Genomic DNA, 14,081 nt, shown 5'->3' on the forward strand with positions numbered 1-14,081 from the left:
GATTAGTTATGTCTCCTATCAAGCTAAAAAAAAAAACACATATCCCATTAAGTCTGACACAAAAACCAAAAATCCATCCAAGGAAAGTATTTGAAATATTTCTTAACCTAGAAAAACAGGTATTTCTAACTTTTCAGGAGCTGAAAAAAGTAAAAGTTTGGAACTCTGTTACATAAACTTGTTAAAACATGAATTCATAAAGCATATATACAGACATTACTGCATTACCTCTACATTGAACCCTTTACCTATGCCGATAGCGCCAGTGCTAAATTTACCCTGACCAATTAAACAAAATGTAAACAGCATTAAAAACCTAAGGATTTGTGCTTTTCAGTGATTTATGGTTCATTATGGTAATCACAAGCCTGTGACGTAGCCCAGAAAAGCAAAACAACGCAAATATCACAAAAATGCTTAACGGCGGAAACTTCAAGTTTTTGCCCAATCTAAAATTTCAAATGCTGACAGAGTTGAGAAGCTGTGCTTACCATCACTTAACATGTTCAGCCTCCCTAAACTCTGAGAAAAGCAACTTTTGTTTATTGTTGTTTTTCTTCTTTTGGACTGCTAATACTTACATTTCATGTGCAACAATCTTTTATCCAATGTCAAAAAATCAAGTTCATGTATTACTGGAAAAAAGGTCCAAAGAGCTCAGACAAAGGTTGTTTTTCAGACCATTTATAATAGAATAGAATAGAATAGAATAGAATAGAATAGAATAGAATAGAATAGAATAGAATATTCTTTACTGATGCCCCTTGGGGGAAATTTTTTTTTTGGTCACAGCAGCTCACAAAAAAAGTGCAGTTATTCAATAATAATAAAAATAAAATAAAGATAATAGAATATAAAATTAGAAATTTAAAGAAACTTAAAGAAATATAAAAAAGTAGAAAAATATTCCTATTTACATTTTTATATAGTAGCAAGATATAATATTGGTTCTGGACAATGAGAATGAAAACAGCCATGACAACAAAATTTTTAGCCTCAGTAGGTAAAAGGTTAAGCCCTATTTAAATTGTACTTTTGGTCTTAATATCATTATTGTAATCATAGAAACATAATCCCCAACTTTTAATTCTGTAAAGTTTAGACAAAATATTTTTCACAACATAACATTATTTTAAGGGGAAGTGATGTCTCACATCATATGACAGGCGTTTATACGCAGTTAAATAACACAGATTAAGTATTTCTGCTTATGAGTGAGCTAGAGAACGATATGTTAATATAATGACAAAGACCAAACTTTAAAATATAATAAAACCTGAAAAGTGATAATTGGTTGATAATGTAACCAAAGTGCCAATCCTGAAAAGTACCCAAAAACTGTTATAGTACCCTAAAGCACCCTAAGTACCCTAAGCCCAAAATTTAACAAATTTTGCTCAAAATGCAACAACTTGTCACATTTTGGGTTTTGTTACATTTTTTAATTACACTTAAGGTCACTGTTACAAATTGGGCTCTAACAAGCATGACCGACATTTGCCTTACTGCCAACTCTGGAGCATATTTACGGAGAAGCTGTACTAATATGTTAATATGCACTGTCCCTTTAAACAAAGAAATGAACATATGAAAGAACTTACCAATGAACATAAGAACTTGTAACGTAACAGTTAAAGGAGTTTGGAACAAATGTATAAACAAGTGAACAAACTGGCTAACTAGCTCTGTCTGATATAACTTGCAGTTTTACCGTAAGTGATTGACCTCCACTGCTAAGCCATCCGTTGGAATTACATCATCATAGTTTAGTCTTTTTTGACAAAAGAGAGAAAAAGTTTCTTAATTTCACTTTAACTTTAAATACTTGTATTACATAATTTCTGCAAAAACCACCGGAGCAGAATTTCTACCTGAACTTTGTTCTTTCCGCCTCTTAAAATAACCGACTCCGACACTCCACAGTCCTGCATTAAAAACCCTCTAACTGGCACGGCCAATAAAGATATATTTTTTAAATCAGCAGATTGTTTGATAACCTTGCTGAGCGGACTGATCCTGAGTTAACAGCCTGCTCGTATCTGCAGCCATCAGTCCCTCCGGGGAGAAGCCTCTCATTCCACAAATGTGCTCAATTAAAAAGAGTAGAGTGCTTAGAGAGGGGCAGCGAGGGGGCCATTCCTGCGCCTGTTTGATCTGGATTCACTAATTGGTCAATGACAACACATTACCAGACAGGCGGACGCTTGATCCGCAGAGAGGAGTCCGGCCTCTTTTTCCTACCATAGCCCCCCCTCCCTTGTCATATAGCCCCCTCCCTTATATCCGTGACCAGGCTGTCTGTGCCTTAAGCATGTCTGTATTTAAAGGAGGGGTGGGGGTCTGATTTTGAGGTTAGGTAACACAGGCTGCAGTAAATCTGTGTCAAAATCTCCCTCTGTGTAGCTGCAGGAGACACAGCCATGTGATACATCCAGTGCAACACGCAGACCTCCACCTTCGCCTCCTGCTTCCTCCTTTGCTGTCTCACAACAATTTCCCAAAGATCTGTTTTGATAACTTTATTACAAGTGGATCAAAAGGCTTACTGTCTCGTGAAGAATGTCACAGAGAGGAAAAGGAGATTCATGAAACATCATTTACGTCATGTTTAACAAACACTTCTCCCTCTTTGTGCTCGCATCCAGATTTTTCATTTACTGTATTCAGCTCCCCTTTATGAAGCCTCTAAGGAATAAAATATGTATATATAAGAAAAGCCAAAGAGCAGGCAAGTAGTCTCGGTGATGCAGATCACATGTTTGTGGAACAGTGCGTCTCATTTTATATAATCTTACAGCGCTAAAAATAGCATCAAATAAATACTGAATGCTAGGACAGAGGAGGCATTATGCAATTCTGCGACTTGTGATGTCAAATGGAGCGATAACAGCCCCTTGCTTTAACACACACATACACACACGCTCACACAAAATAGCACAAAATCTCTTTTACACCGCTAAAGAAAAACAAATAGCTCGCTCTGATGCTTCATAATATGAGGAGTTGTTTATTTATTTACACCATCATGTGCCACTGAAACCTGATCTTCACTGAAACCCTTTCCGAGGCTCTTGCTCAGAATAAACGGAGTATATGTCTGACGCTACAGGCTCTATTAGAATTACCTTGATGAAGAAAACACATGAGATTTCACCAAAATTGTCGGTATTGGTGCAGCTGTGTCAGAGGAAATTCAGAGAAATCACATCAGACATGATGGATTTATTTACTTACATTAAAAAATACTTCACTTTATGACAAAAATCCTGTTGTAAAAAAGGCAACAGAAGCCTGAAGACTCAAGCAAACTATAGAGCAACATGCAGACATCACCTTTGACAAGTTTGAGGCTGTTTCAGTAAAGCTGGGTTAAATTACAGAGGTTTTTCTACAGAGAGCCTTAAGTTTGTCACATTTTGACAGTTTCATTGTTTTGGATTTCGTAAGTACCAAGTTGCAAAATTAGTCACTGTGGGTCTAAAAAAAGTGCTTTTTATCCATTTATTAAAAAAATAAATAAAAGTAATTAAAAACTTATATAAATAAACAAATAAATAAATAAATAAATTGATAATATTATATAGTTGTACTAATTTTATGTTTCCATCACTATGACCTCAAGAATCAAAACCTTTGCTCACAGTGAGCTCGTGTATGTTCTGACAGGTGAAGCTGGTGGCTCTGCTCCCCGTTGGTTGATTTGGACGATTGACACCTCTATGGAACAATCAGAGCCAAAAGAATCAAGTTCTAGAGACTTTTCTCCATGTCAATCACACTAACGCAACCCTTTTTGGGTTTGTTTGTTGTTTTTCCCAACAGCAACTCAGGAGGCAATCATCTGTTTTACTAACTGATGGACAAGCACCTTCCAGGTAGACCAAGCTGGAAATTGTCTCTAAGTATGCTGGGAGTCATGTGGTGGTTCTTTGGATCGAGTTTCTACTTGGAGACAGCAAAGGTAAGAGAACATTTCTGGTAGTTTTCTTTTTTTAATCTTATTTGGCTGCTGGATTTGGTGAATCTTTGTTACCTGGGGATAAAAATGGTACAGTGTGAAACTGTGGCGTCTCAGCTTTCAGGGAGACAAGTTGTTTCTTTATGTTTGTGCTGATGCTGCTTTTGTGCTCTCTTTGCTTGGTGTTTTAACTGTTTGATGGTCATAAAATGATTTTATATGAGCTTTTATTTGAGTTTCTGAGCTTTCTGTGGCAGACTGGCTTATAGACATGAGTGCTGTTTTTAAGGCCCCCATTACCAGGGGTGTCAGAGAAGAAGAGGTTAAAGCTTACTTTAACACCAAGACTAGCAATGTCATGCTGTAGAGTCTATGCTTGAACATTTTCATTTCCAACTACTGTGATTCCTGTATGGGAACCACACGTTTTTATACATTAATGCCTGTTGTCCACACGAAAAAAACACAGCTTTACGTCACTAAAAATGATGTTTTCTGAGAAATCTGGCCAAAGTGAAGATTTTGGAAAACTCTAGTTTCATGGTTTCGTGTGGACGCCGGTAAACAGAGTTTTCGGTTTTCAAATGTCACAGTGACGGGGGCTCATTCTGATTGGCTGGCATGGGTTTTACATCAGGAAAACACTGCCCATTATAGGTTTGGCATGCTTGGAGCCGCACTCACCGGTGGCTTTACCCGCTGCGTGTGGACAGAAGTATTTTTTTAAATGAACAAGGGGGGGGATACTCGTTTTTGTAAATACCCGGTTACTTGTGGACATGGTCTTGCTTGCGCACAGAGGGTCTTATGCTTGCGAGCAGATTTTCTTTTTGACAGTCAGTGGGTGGGCCAGCTGTTATCATCATATACCCTGATAGACTGGCTACGGTCCATGTTTCATATGATTGGCTGTGGTCTCTCGGCCAGAGGAAGTAAACAAGAAAGGGCAGTGAAACGTCAAAATTTCCTTGAAGATTCAAGACGAATGGCAATGGCTGCTCAAATGCCTCATGCAAACCTACCTTTAAAATTGGCTCTATATAAGTACATATATATATATATATATATATATATATATATATATATATATATATATATATATATATATATATATGTATAAAGGAAATGATAGGGCACCAGCTGAAAGTGAAAGAAGCGAAACTCAAAGAGAATAACGTACTGACATCTTGGAACATTCATGTGACAATTTGTCCTCAATGGTTGCGATAAAGTCATTTCATACATCTCATGTGCAACAACCCGTGATACACTGAGTATATTTCACATATCGTCCACCTCTAGTTTAAAGTACCTGTTAAAGGTACTAATACATAAACTGAAACCAGAACTGATATCATGATCAATATCAGGCTGATTTGATTGTTTTTTTATTCATATAGGATCTTAATTGATTATTTCAGTAAACACTCTTCTTCCTCTGGTCTTTACATTCCGCTTCTGGACAGTACACCAACCAATGCCCCAGTCCCAAACCTTTTCTGTTTTCCTTCTTCAGATCTGACATGTATAAGGTGAATAATCCTCTGATGTTAACAAACTGTGCAACTTTTTTTGGCAACTTTTACATCTACCTGTGAGTTAACAGCACAGCTCTGCAGCATCAACCAGGGAAGCTGAGGCAGTTTGACCTAAACAATATGGCCTACAGTAACTTTCTCTAGAGGTATACAGGCACACTCCCGCACTCACACACGTAGTAAAACAGAAGTACACACAGACACACACAGACACACAGGGAGGGGAAGGTGTGAGAGGCAGCAAGCCACCGAGGGAGAGGCAGAGAGATGCTCTGGATCAGAGAGGAGGAGGAGGAGGAAATGAATGCTGCAAGTAGCGGTAAAAGCTGAGAAATTCTGTATCCTCCTGTTTTTCAGCTGCTCTGAAAACTGCTGAACCATCAGCAATTACAGGCTGGCTGGATCATGAATCTCCCCTCTGCAGTGGTTTGCTCTCTGCTGCAGAGGTGCGCTGCCCTGTCGTCACCTGGACCAAAAAAAACCACACAGTATAAAAGAAAACAACGCTACACTGCTCCGTGATTGCCAACTATTATTAAGCCTCTGTGCAAATCAAACTGACACTTTGCATCTCCGTTTCCATGACTGGGAGATTACGCTGTCAGGAGTGGGCTGATATGCAAATGTTTTGTTTTTACAGACGCCCAGGTGAGCGCGATCCACCAGCAGCAGACCGAACAGGCTGACACGCTGATACAGGACAAAGGCGAGGGCTGGGTATAAGTCAGGACGCGAGCAGAAAGTGCTGAACATATAATTAGCTAATCCAGCAGAAAGCACAGCTAGGCAGTCACTTAATTAAAATGATTAATTAAGGGCAATAAAAAAGTTCCTCTTTCAAAACTGCTGTCTATAATTACAAGTGACTCCGTCTCCTCTGTGGCAGAGGGCTTCGATACGTGTGCGTCGCAGTACGTTTGCATGTCAGTGTGTTTGTGTGCACGCACGTGATTGGTGTATCCACACCAGAGAGACAGAAAGAGACACAGAGGAGGAGGGGAGAGAAGTCAGTTTCTGCCGCTCATTCAGCGTTAGCATCCTCGGCTAATGAGATTAGTCAATAATGGATTGAAAGCAAGTAGCCTCCCCTCCCCGACACAATGGCCAGAGAGGCTGCCCTGTCAGCGACACATCCTCCAGCGGTCGATACACACACCCACACACAAACACAACCAAGAAACACATCCAAACAACAGGGGCCACCTTTTTAACATACAAATTGTGTTATAATATCGAGCGGTGTCTGTTTGAGACAGGGCTACGTGCCTTAAAGGGCCACGCACAATTTTCTGTGATTTACATTCAGATTGGAGCTACGTCTCGTTTTGATCTAAGGAAAAATAGATATGGTGGACGTCACGCCAGGCCCCCTGAAAGCCTGAGGTCTCTTTCATCACATGAATGTAGAGAATAGAGTCCCGCTCGATCCGCCGCCACTGCAAGAGTGTCTGAGCCAAGGAAGGACAAACAAGTCTTGAGAGAAAACTCTTCTCAGATAAACAGAGACATGAAACAGGCTTTACAGCCGGCCACAGCACAAATAGACTTTCTTTCAAACGCGCGAACAACCTGCTCATGAGGGTAAAATAAACCTTGCACAAACACGACGCAGCAATCTGCCGCCAGCATGCCAAACCTTGATGCATTTACAATAGTGAGTCTTACACAAAAAGGAGCTTTAAAGCGCCAGCAAACCCCACAACTCCATTGCTTGCTTGTATTTATGTAGACAAGCTCAAATCTGGTGCTGCATCTTTTCAATCTTACACAGAGTGATATCTCATGGTTTCCCAGAGCAGGCAGAGGATAAGTTAGACATGCTTTTTTAACTTTCCACTACACTTTAACAGTTTGATTTCCCTCTCAGTCACTTAAAGTATGTCATCCTTCTTTCTTGCCGTCATATTGCAGATTGCAGAGAGGATGACTTGACAAAAATGCCAATTCAACCATTTTGTTATCATTCATTCACACAGTAAGCTTCACACAGAGCAGACAGGGCTATTTTGGTGAAATCCTTATCCCTGGGTTCTGTCTGTCAGGCCCTCTGATTGGTCAAACTTGATGTGGCTAAACTGGACAAGTATATTGATCAAGAAAAGATCAAGGTGTGTGAGCTGGAAATGAAGCCAGTGTTTGACAATGAACTGGATTCCAAATAGCTGAGCTTTGATAGGTTTTGTTACAATATATAATATGATGCAATCCATTTTGTTGAGTTAAGTTGTGTTATGGTATGTTGTGTTACAGTACCCTGTATTGCAATAAGTTGTGTTAAGATACATTGGGTTGTGATTTGCTCTGTAACGATGGATTGTGCTGTGTTGTGACACACTGTGTTGCTATACCTTGAGTTATGACAGTTGATGTCTTAATATGTTGTGTTCTGTATATGTTGTCACAATATGATGTGTGAGGATACCTTGTGTAAGGAAACCTAATGTTAGGATATGTTGTGTTACAATATACTTTGTTATGATCCACTGTGTGACCAAACGCTGTGTAACAATACCCTGTGTAACAATACCCTGTGTTACGATACTCTGTGTAACCATACGCTGTGTAACGGTCCGCTGTGTAACAATCCGCTGTGTAACGATACGCTGTGTAACAATCCGCTGTGTAACATTACCCTGTGTAACGATACGCTGTACAACGATACGCTGTACAACGATACGCTGTACAACGATACGCTGTACAACGATACGCTGTACAACGATACGCTGTGTTACGATACGCTGTGTTACGATACGCTGTGTTACGATGGCTGTGTAACGATGGCTGTGTTTCGATACGCTGTGTTACGATACGCTGTGTTATGATACGCTGTGTAACGATACGATGTGTAATGATACGCTGTGCTTTGATACCCTGTGCTACGATACCCTGTGCTACGATACGCTGTGTAACGATACGCTGTGTAACGATACGCTGTGTAACGATACGCTGTGTAACGATACTCTGTGCTACGATACTCTGTGCTACGATATGCTGTGCTACAATGCGCTGTTACCATACACTGTTATGATACCCTGTGTAACAATACCCTGTGTTATGAACAGCCGTGATCCAAAATGCTGTGTAACGATAAGCTGTGTTATGATATGCTGTGTTATGATATGCTGTGTTATGATATGCTGTGTTACGATAAGCTGTGTTGCGATAAGCTGTGTTGCGATAAGCTGTGTCACGATACGCTGTGTAACAATGGCTGTGTTACGATGGCTGTGTTACGATGAATGTGTTACTATGGCTGTGTTACGATACCCTTTGTTGCGATACGCTGTGTTGCGAAACGCTGTGTTGCGATACGCTGTGTTGCGATACCGTGTGTTACAATATGCTATGTGTTACGATTTGCTGTGTTACGATTTGCTGTGTTACGATACGCTGTGTTACGATACGCTGTGTTACCATACGCTGTGTAACGATACGCTGTGTTACGATGTGCTGTGTAACGATACGCTGTGTAACGATACGCTGTGTAACGATACGCTGTGTAACGATACGCTGTGTAACGATACGCTGTGTAACGATACGCTGTGTAACAGTACACTGTGTAACGATATGCTGTTACCATACACTGTTATGATACCCTGTGTAACAATACCCTGTGTTATGAAGGGCTGTGATCCAAAATGCTGTGTAACGATAAGCTGTGTTATGATATGCTGTGTTATGATATGCTGTTTTACAAGACGCTGTGTTACGATAAGCTGTGTTGCGATAAGCTGTGTTGCGATGAGCTGTGTTACGATACGCTGTGTAACGATGGCTGTGTTACGATGGCTGTGTTACGATGGCTGTGTTACGATGGCTGTGTTACGATGGCTGTGTTACGATGGCTGAGTTACAATACCCTGTGTTGCGATACGCTGTGTTGTGATACCTTGTATTACAATATGCTATGTGTTACGATTTGCTGTGTTACGATACGCTGTGTTACGATACGATGTGTTTCGATACGCTGTGTTTCGATACGCTGTGTTTCGATACGCTGTTACAATTTGCTGTGTTATGATATGCTTTGTGTTACGATTTGCTGTGTTAAGATTTGTGTAACAATATGTTGTGTTATGATATGCTGTGTTACGATATGCTGTATTATGATAAGCTGTTTTATGATATGCCGTGTTACGATTTGCTATGTGTTACGAAACGCTGTGTTACGATACGCTGTGTTACGATACGCTGTGTTACGATACGCTGTGTTACGATACGCTGTTACGATACGCTGTTACGATACGCTGTTAAGATACGCTGTTACGATACGCTGTTACGATACGCTGTGTTACGATACGCTGTGTTACAATATGCTGTTACGATAAGCTGTGTTACAATATGCTGTTATGATTTGCTGTGTTATGATTTGCTGTGTTACGATACGCTGTGTTACGATACGCTGTGTTACGATACGCTGTGTTACGATATGCTGTGTTACGATACGCTGTGTTACGATACGCTGTGTTACGATACGCTGTGTTACAATATGCTGTTATTATTTGCTGTGTTACAATATGCTGTTATGATTTGCTGTGTTACGATACGCTCTGTTACGATACGCTCTGTTACAATATGCTGTTATGATATGCTGTGTTAGGATATGCTTTGTGTTACGATTTGCTGTGTTAAGATATGCTGTGTTACAATAAGCTGTTTTATGATATGCTGTTTTTGTCAATATGTAGTATTATGATACATTGTGTTACGATTTGTTGTGTCACAATATATTGTGTAGTGATTTGTGTGTAATGATATGTTGTGTTGCAATACATACATGACATCCTTCCTGTCTTGTTCTATCACGTTATGTTTAATCATGTTATGTTCTTGGATTTTTTCTTGGGGACGGTTATCGTTACAAGAAGTGCAAAGAAGATATGATACAACACACAACGTTACAGTATGGTACTGTACACCATGATACTTGAATACAGCGTGTTGCACTCTGGTGCAATAAAGAGAGACAAGTGGATCAAAATCTTGTGTCAACCCAACAAATGTCTTACAAACGTCCAAAAAACAGGTTCTGTAACAGCTCTAAAAATATGAGAGTGATGCCAAAATGTTTACACCCTAAACGCCATGCCTGTAGACTCTCCTCAGGGCAGAAAAACACATCCATCCAGCACATTTTCTCTAAAAAGGAAGAAATCTATATGTCTAACTTTATATCCTACCTGTTTTACCTTTTGAGCCTGGTTTATATTATTGATAAAAGCAGTGAGAGCTATATACTTCAGTTTTTCAAGTTGACATACAAGTGTGGGACACAGTGTTTAGTGTTGAGTAAACCCTTAACCCTTGTCTAAGGGTCCACATTAGATCTCATTTCTTCCCCTCACACCCGATTGGCCTGTAGAGCACTGAGGTGTGTATGTGTTGCTGTCAACCCCCCCCCCCCAGGCTGGGGTCAGCTCCGTGCTACCAAAAGGTCAACCCCCTGGTAATTTGTTTTACCGCCGCCCCATCAGCGACCAAACACGGGGCGTCGTATCAGGTAAACCAATTATTATCTGACATGAATCAGGGGGCAGAAAGGTCCCACACGACCACCTCCCTTATTATTAGTAATGTGTCTCCTTTCTCTCTGTGAAAAAGGCACCTTGTCCCTTATTCCCAGTGTGCTTATCAGCTGCCAAGTGACTCATTTACCTGCGATGTGCAATTCAGCGCAGGATTTAAAGGTAATTTAACCTACATTCAGACAAGAAAATGAGTTGAACGCTTCTGATTTTCTCTCTCTTTCATTTTGCTTTCCTCTTCCCGTGTGTGAAGCATAAACAGCAGTCAAAACGGAGAGCTTTCTCCTGCTTAGTATTCAGCTGTAATTCTCCTGGGTGGACACCATGCTGTGTAGACAATCTGCATTTTGATTGGTGTGCACTGGAAGTTTCCGCACAGCTCTTTAAAAAAGCAGATGCACAGGAAAACAACAAAGGGTGGCCGTTTAGTGATGTATTTCTGGGAGTATTCTGTCGATTTCTGCGCGGATTAGCGGATAACTTGGTGAGATTTATCTTGTTTCATTAATAGAGGAGGCTTTGACGCCAGGATATGATGTGAAACTGATCATTTGCTGCCCTGCGACTGTGTTGGCCAACATGGAAATGCCAGCGATATATAAACCTCTCAGAGAGCAATCTCACCATTAGGAGCCACTTTGTTCCTGTAGCCCCTCTGGCCTCAAACCAGGCTTCAGCCCTCCGATGGCTGTAACCATGGCAACTGCCTTCATTCAACACTTGCAAATAATGAAGACAATGTGTTTTCCATTTAGATGAGGCGTTTTTTTCCCCCCAAGAAGATATGGAGAGTCCATCCTGACTGTTTCATTAAGAGCGCGTAATAACATGATTCCTTTTCTGGATGCACTGTACGAGCTGCATCACAGATTAAATTGGTCTGGTGGGACACGAGTCAATAGCAATGTTCAAGATTCAATATTATGTTCAACAACTAGACTTGGAGAAGTTGTTTTTCTTACACGTCTCTGTGGACTGGAGTGTTGAAGAGGAAAAACATAAAAAATACAGAGAAGTGCCTCAGGCGGAGAAGTTAGTATCTTGATCACACAATGCAAAACAAAGGCTGCAGGAAGGGTGGCACATGTAGACTTTGGAGATATTAAAGCAGCCTACTGGTTCATTTCCACTTGTGGCTGTGACTTTTATGTGGCGGATTCTATTAGCCAATGTAGGCCTGAAGCAAACACATATCAGTAAGTGAGGTCTCTGATGTGGTCCTGACCTTTAAAGAGGGGGTACCATGATTATTTTTTAAGGCTTTATACTAGGGATGGATATCCATAATATTTTATAAATACCATGCCCTTATTAATTCTGCTTATCCATCCAGTTCTTTTTTGATTCCCTTATCTATTCCTCGTGTGAATATTTAAACAAGGGGCTTTACGGGTTTTCTGTGTCAACATTTTATTGAGTTTGTACGAAAAATGGAAATTGGTCAATGGATCTGAAAATCTCTGGACGTAGATTGATAAAAATATAGTAAAACTTAGACGTCAAGTGGTGTTGATGTTCTGTTTTGTTGTATAATATTGACTGAAGTAGGCCATCTAGTGTCTGAAAGTGGTTATAGCAATGCTTTAAGTTGTTCACAACATTGAGCTTGCTGTAGTTACCCTGAAGTCAGCTGTGAGCCTGCATCGTTTTTTATAACTTGCCTGTCAGTGTTTTGACATTAAGAGTTTTCAGTATTGTTAACAAAGAGTAACTGTGAAGTGTTTCTTTGGTGAAAGTTGAAATTCTGTTGTAAAACTTAGGTAATATTGATGTATGTTAACCGCTAGCAAATAATACAATTTCCCCATATATGTTAGCACCAAGCTAGTATATGGTTTTTGGTACATTAGGAGATGTACTGACTTGTGTAAGAGAGTAATGTACATTTCTTTGTGTAATCAGTTCTAAAGTGTAACTTCAAACTGATAATCCTGAATCAGTTTTCTTGGGAGACTTTAATCTGGCTGCTAAGCTAAGATAGCAGGAGCAGAACAGTCAATATAAGGTCCTGCAGCTCCAGCATAATGTATAGAATCAATAAGGAAATTATTAAACATAAAGGCTAATGATGTCGATGGGTTGAACCGTTTCTTATCAATTCTTTACAGGAACCGGTTTTCGATACCCATCCCTACTTTATACTTCCCCCTATGTCCCCTCTGTGGTAACTTTACATGATGTACAGCTAAAACAAACTCACTCTCTGTCAGAGACACTTCATTTCAGCTGCTGTCTCTTTAAGGCTTCCTACTTATCAAACCCCCTTCCTTCTGATTGGCCAGTTTTTTGGAGGTCTATCGGAAGCAGAGTTATGGGCAGACCTTGGTGTTTGAGGCGCACCCCTCTGATGTGCCATGAATGAGATAGAGGATCCTAATGTGATGACATCATCGCTTAAGCAATTCACATGAAGAGCTTGAGCTATTTTGAAAAGACCGTTCTGAGCGGTTTACGAACAGATTCTGGGATTTCTACAACATATGTAGTCATTTGAATATTTGCATGTTTGGTTTGGACATCAAGCATTGTTACTTTATATCCATATAATCTATATTTAAAATATTGGACACCATAACACCCCCTCTTTAGTAAAATATCTGACTTACTTAGGTTTTTTTTGTATTCTCACTTAGCTGTAGCACTCTTGCAGTTTACCCAGAAACCTTTAAACTATGTAATTTGTACAGCAGTACAGTGTTAGCTTGACCACAGGGAACAAAGGCCAAAGCATTTCAAGAAAGTTTGATGGGGCCTTTGTTAAACTGCTTCCTTAAATCAGTTATATCTGAGGTGAAAAAGGGAGAAAAAACTTGGACAATCCAGCTCCTAAAAGGAATGGCGTGCATGTTTTGAATTTGTCGATTGTGTAAGCATGTGCAAACCCTCACAAAGGGGAAAGAATGGAAAGAACTCAAGGAGAAGGAGTCTCCAATTCACTGTTTATAGGGAAAACTCCCTGCGAGGCGAGCCAGCTCTCCGGGCCAAAATTAATTTAAGAGTTTTACAAATCACTAGACAGGAAACGTGGCGTTGTTCACCACTTCCACTTCTCCTCTTTTG

The 14,081-nt window shown here is 40.1% G+C and overlaps 2 protein-coding genes across 3 annotated transcripts in view; one reads left to right on the forward strand and one right to left on the reverse strand.

The window, feature by feature from the left end:
- Positions 1–14,081, reverse strand: part of LOC141784809 (zinc finger MIZ domain-containing protein 1-like) — a 166,704-nt gene that overhangs the window by 66,819 nt on the left and 85,804 nt on the right. The gene's annotated exons all lie outside the window — the stretch shown is intronic.
- Positions 1–14,081, forward strand: part of polr3a (polymerase (RNA) III (DNA directed) polypeptide A) — a 307,538-nt gene that overhangs the window by 57,346 nt on the left and 236,111 nt on the right. For both annotated transcript variants that reach the window (XM_074662697.1, XM_074662698.1), the window contains one exon: positions 3,823–3,961. The gene's annotated coding sequence lies outside the window, so the exon portion shown is untranslated. The remainder of the gene's footprint in view (positions 1–3,822; positions 3,962–14,081) is intronic.

The sequence above is a fragment of the Halichoeres trimaculatus genome, unplaced genomic scaffold (assembly GCF_033239565.1).
Source record: "Halichoeres trimaculatus isolate MK-OKI-2021-1 unplaced genomic scaffold, fHalTri1.1 fHalTri1_scaffold_23, whole genome shotgun sequence".
Classification (NCBI taxonomy): Eukaryota; Metazoa; Chordata; class Actinopteri; order Labriformes; family Labridae; genus Halichoeres; species Halichoeres trimaculatus.